General features: G+C 58.5%; 3 non-coding genes across 3 annotated transcripts in view; all 3 read right to left on the bottom strand.

Annotated features, from left to right (window-relative positions):
- The window catches only part of LOC142795112 (large subunit ribosomal RNA), a 3,958-nt gene extending 3,936 nt beyond the window's left edge, over positions 1-22 (bottom strand). Inside the window, exon 1 of the ribosomal RNA XR_012892768.1 lies at positions 1-22. This exon is cut by the window's left edge and continues 3,936 nt beyond it. This is a non-coding gene — a ribosomal RNA (large subunit ribosomal RNA).
- A 1,154-nt stretch (positions 23-1,176) lies between these two features.
- LOC142795111 (5.8S ribosomal RNA) lies at positions 1,177-1,329 on the bottom strand. The gene has a single exon (XR_012892767.1). It is a non-coding gene; the product is annotated as a 5.8S ribosomal RNA (ribosomal RNA).
- Positions 1,330-3,048: 1,719 nt separating this feature from the next.
- Positions 3,049-4,863, bottom strand: LOC142795114 (small subunit ribosomal RNA). The gene has a single exon (XR_012892770.1). It is a non-coding gene; the product is annotated as a small subunit ribosomal RNA (ribosomal RNA).
- Positions 4,864-5,334: the final 471 nt, after the last annotated feature.

Here is a 5,334-nt window from a genome sequence, read left to right as displayed (position 1 = left end):
TGTCTCGCCTGATCTGAGGTCGACAGCGGATACATTCGCTTCCATCAACTTCCTGCACGACCGCGTGCGCTCGCCCTACCAAGTGCGCCCGCAACCCTGTACAGGGCCACTTCTTCACAAGGCTGGCAATCGGCTTCCCCGCTGCACGCGTGCGGCGCACAACCGGTGTGACGTGGAAGTGACGGGACACGTTCGTAAACCCATCGCGAACCGAGTACGACGCCCTACCAAGTGCGCCCGCAACCCTGTACAGGGTCACATCTTCACAAGGCTGGCAAGCGGCATTCCGCTGCGCGCGTGCGTCGTCCGAGCAGTTGCGTGATAAACGACCGTGTCGAAAGCCCAAACACCGCCGAGGCCAGTCGCCGCCGCCGCAAGGGCAGCCACGCAGCCTGGCGAGAGGCATCGTCTCGTGTAGCGTCGCCCCCGCCCCAACTGGAGTGGCCCAGTTTTTTGAACGGGACGGGAACTGCGAAGCACTTAGACCGACGGCGGACTACGACGAGAACGCCTTAAGCTTCGCCAACGTTTCGCCAACTCGTGCGGGAGACTTTTTCCGCTTCGCGGCAAGTCGTCGCGCCGTGCTCTCCGCATCAACCGCGTACGCAGCGAACCGCAAACGTCGGGCGCAGCCTCCTCACCTCCCTGCGCTTTGCGCGCGAACGTTCCCTGTTCGCGCGGCAAAGCCTGGAGGAGGCACGGCCCCGCAGCGTGTTCGAGCGCCCGGTCTACGGGACACCCTGCTTACTTCGAGGGCAACAAGCGCAACGCAAGGCTGCGATCTCGCGCACTTTGCGCACGGCTGGAGAAGCTTTGCTGGCCGGCTTTCGCTCCTCGTGTTTACCGTGCGTTAAAGTTGCGCGTCCGTGGCTCTCGCAGCTCTTGCGCGCCCGGTCGCAGAGAGGAGTACGCAACCTCGACCGCACTTTCCCTGCAGGCTTCCTTCCGACTCGAAGTCCTGCGGCGGTCTCAACGAGGTGCCACATCCTCAATGCAGTCGGTCGCCCCCGTTTCGGTTGGGCTCTGGCACGACGGTCGCCACCGTCTCGCCCTTGAGTGGCCGCTGTTGGCGCTCGCTGTGAGGTGTTCAGCGTGCTGTCCGTGTTGCCGACGCGGTCAAAACGAGTCGACGGCTCACGTTCCCTTGTGCGCCGAAGGCTCTCTTGATATGTGATCCGACCCTCAGACAGACGAAGCCAAGGGAAGACCCAAGGCCGCAATGTGCGTTCAAAGAATCAGTGCTCAGTGTGTCCTGCAATTCACACCAAGTCTCGCAGCTGGCTGCGTTCTTCATCGACCCGAGAACCGAGTGATCCACCGCTTAGAGTCGTGAAAAAGTGTTTGTTCAATTCCGTACAGTCAAAACCAAACGTTTCTGGCACTCGGCCAAACAGTGGCCAAGAAGGGCGCTTTTCAGCGCACGCTTGGACTCCAAAACTCTGCCGCGCCTTTTTCGGCTGCCGCAAATCGAGCAAACGGTGTGTTTCGGACGGCGTTTCGCTTCCGCTACTTGCGAGTGCTTTCGTGGTCCACCCCTCTATAAATACTCGGGAGGCGTCGAAGCCGGTTCTCCAAGCCGGACCCGTAGGTATCGTTGTGTGCTCGCTCTCATTGGCCCGCCTAACCAGAAAATGCCTGCGGTACACCCATTTGGATAAGAGTGCACGCAGATGCGGGCCTCGACGGCTACACATTTCCTCGGGCGGCCGCCTCCCGGCCTCCGTGGAGCGCGGGATGCACGGTCCCATCGACAAGCCTCTCCCGTTTTTACCGTGGCGTCGCGGTTCACCACGGCGGGCGGGTCGGTCTCCTCCGCATAAAAAGGGGGACCCCCGCTTTTTGTTCCACGAAATCGCACAAGCTTTTTTCGCATCCACGGTTTGCCACCGCACACCAAAATGCCGATCCGGCTGCCTACTTTAGCCAACAGGTGGAGCCAGGCGCGCCGTACTTGCGCGGCACTTCCCACGTCCACCGAAGTCGGTGCCAAGGACCACTTTCGGCGCCGGAGCCGCGTACGAGCCTACTCGAGGCGGAAGAACGAAGCCAGCAAGGGCCTGGCCGCAAGTGCGTTCAATTGTCGGGACGTCCAAGTCCCTCGTTCTTCCGTGCTTCCTCTTTCGGCAAGTCGTTGCGGCACCTTCCCAAAGCGCGCAGACCCGCTAATCGCGACGAGCGCGACGTGGCCGTGCCGCCTTTCCCTCGGCAGCAAGCAAAACGCCTGGCAACGTCGACGCTCCCCTAACCGCGATCTCGCACCGTGTTTCGTGTGGCGAATTCAAAAGCCGGCCGGCGCTGCTGCAACCATTACGGTCGGTACGCATACGCCGCGGAGGGCGGGACGGTCATCGGAGCGTGCGGTTCCTCCATCGAGTACTGCGCACCTCGGCCGTCGCATCGCCGTGCCATGACCGGCCGCGCGTCAACGCGAACCGGTGCCAGCGAGATCCCTCGCCTGCAAGAACCGACCGGCAGCCTCCGTCACCCGAGGACGCGGAGGCGCTTGCCGCGGACGGCGGGACGGTATGCACTGGTGCACAGCGGACCCGTCACATCGCCAGTTCCTTGACCGACCGCCGACGCTTGTGCCGTTCCTCTCGTACTTGGCAGTCGCCGCGCGATTGTCGGGTCTCGTTCTTGCACGCTCGAACGGTCGGGAGGGCACTCGGCTGGCGTTTCGGGAACGCGCAGCCTCGCCTTCTACCGACGTAACCACGACTCGCCGTTCGCGCTCCGCCGCTCCTGTTTACAGTACTAGGCGGTCCCGCAGCGGTCGGGTCGCGCATTTCGAGCGCTTCGAGCCACGGTGCAGTGGCGGGTCGAAAGCCGACCTATGAGTGCGTTGCGCCGTTTGTACCCGCGTCCGCCACCTGGCCGACCGTCCAAGGTCGCGGTGTTGGCGTCCGCTGGGCGCAACAATTTGTCACGGGGTGCCGCTCCACATTCAGGCAGCCCCGTGGGGAAAAGCCGACCCCGCGTCCAAACGGGGTCAGCGGCAGAAAGTGTCGGGCGCAGACGCAGCTGAGGCGCTCACCCTTCACAATCCGTTAATGATCCTTCCGCAGGTTCACCTACGGAAACCTTGTTACGACTTTTACTTCCTCTAAATGATCAAGTTTGGTCATCTTTCCAACAGACCGGCGCAACCGAAAGGCCGCGCCGGACATCGGTCCGAAGACCTCACTAAATCATTCAATCGGTAGTAGCGACGGGCGGTGTGTACAAAGGGCAGGGACGTAATCAACGCGAGCTTATGACTCGCGCTTACTGGGAATTCCTCGTTCAAGGGGAACAATTGCAAGCCCCTATCCCAATCACGAAAGAAGTTCCACGGGTTACCCAGTCTTTTCAGACAGGGATAAAGACACGCTGCTTCCTTCAGTGTAGCGCGCGTGCGGCCCCGGACATCTAAGGGCATCACAGACCTGTTATTGCTCTGTTTCGTGCGGCTAGGAGCCGCTTGTCCCTCTAAGAAGGTTGTAAGGTGCTGGGAACCCCGCACCTATTTAATAGGCTAGAGTCTCGTTCGTTATCGGAATTAACCAGACAAATCGCTCCACCAACTAAGAACGGCCATGCACCACCATCCACCGAATCAAGAAAGAGCTCTCAATCTGTCAATCCTCCCAGTGTCCGGGCCGGGTAAGTTTTCCCGTGTTGAGTCAAATTAAGCCGCAGGCTCCACTCCTGGTGGTGCCCTTCCGTCAATTCCTTTAAGTTTCAGCTTTGCAACCATACTTCCCCCGGAACCCAAATACTTTGGTTTCCCGGAAGCTGCCCGCCGAGTCATTTGAGTAACTCAGGCGGATCGCTGGTTGGCATCGTTTATGGTCAGAACTAGGGCGGTATCTGATCGCCTTCGAACCTCTGACTTTCGTTCTTGATCAATGAAAACATTCTTGGCAAATGCTTTCGCAGTAGTTCGTCTTGCGACGGTCCAAGAATTTCACCTCTAGCGCCGCAATACGAATGCCCCCGTCCGTCCCTCTTAATCATTACCTCGTATTCCAAAAACCAACAGAACAGAAACGAGGTCTTGTTCTATTATTCCATGCAAGTTTATTCAGGCGACTCGCCTGCGTTGAGCACTCTAATTTTTTCAAAGTAAAAGCACCGGCCATCTCGAGGCACACAATGAAGTGCACCAAGAAAGAACCGGCATGATGTTCAGTCCGAGCCGTCGCATCGGGTAGATGCACTACTCGTCTGGAACTGAGATCCAACTACGAGCTTTTTAACCGCAGCAGCTTTAGTATACGCTATTGGAGCTGGAATTACCGCGGCTGCTGGCACCAGACTTGCCCTCCAATTGATCCTCGTTAAAGGATTTAGAGTGTACTCATTTCAATTACGGGGCCTCAAAAGAGTCCCGTATTGTTATTTTTCGTCACTACCTCCCCGTGCCGGGAGTGGGTAATTTGCGCGCCTGCTGCCTTCCTTGGATGTGGTAGCCGTTTCTCAGGCTCCCTCTCCGGAATCGAACCCTGATTCTCCGTTACCCGTAACAACCATGGTAAGCAAGTAACCTACCATCGAAAGTTGATAAGGCAGACACTTGAAAGAAACGTCGCCGGCTCGTGGCCATGCGATCAGCACAAAGTTATCCAGAGTCACCACACAATACGGGCCGAAACCCGATCGATCTTGGTCTAATAAAAGCACCCGTTACCCAAAGGGCTCCAGGCTCACTGCATGTATTAGCTCTAGAATTGCCACAGTTATCCAAGTAGGAAGAAACGATCTAAGGAACCATAACTGATTTAATGAGCCATTCGCGGTTTCGCCTTATTTCGGCATGTACTTAGACATGCATGGCTTAATCTTTGAGACAAGCATATGATTACTGGCAGGATCAACCAGGTAATCGTTCGACTGCGCGTCCGTCCTCGCCCTCGGCGGGCCGGACGCAGTCTGTGTGCGGCGGAGGCCACCTTCAGGCGCCCCAACACGCTTATTTTGCACTCCGAGATGACGGCGTTCGAGCTCGCTACGGCACAACCTTCCCGAAAGACGAGTGGGAGCCGTGCGGCAAGAAGCACGTTCATGCTCGCTCTTTTTCGTTGCATCGACTCGGTCGCGCCGTGCGGGTTGCCCAAGCCCGCTGCACTGTCGGTGGACCGGCCGGAACTAGCAACGGAGCCGAGACTGCAAAGCCGCCAGACGACGGGTCACGCCCGCGTCTTCGGCGCTTTCGCATCTGAATCGCCCGAGGACGACACGGAACACACCTCGATATCGTGGTAAAACGGCACCGTCCGACAACCAGCCCCTAACGCATCAAGCGGATGAGGCTGCAGACGACTGCCGTGGATTCCCCTGGAGCAGACCCGAGGA

The sequence above is a fragment of the Rhipicephalus microplus genome, unplaced genomic scaffold (assembly GCF_043290135.1).
Source record: "Rhipicephalus microplus isolate Deutch F79 unplaced genomic scaffold, USDA_Rmic scaffold_551, whole genome shotgun sequence".
Taxonomy (NCBI): Eukaryota; Metazoa; Arthropoda; class Arachnida; order Ixodida; family Ixodidae; genus Rhipicephalus; species Rhipicephalus microplus.
Note: the sequence above shows the minus strand (reverse complement) of the source record. Positions and strands in the feature narration are given on the sequence as shown.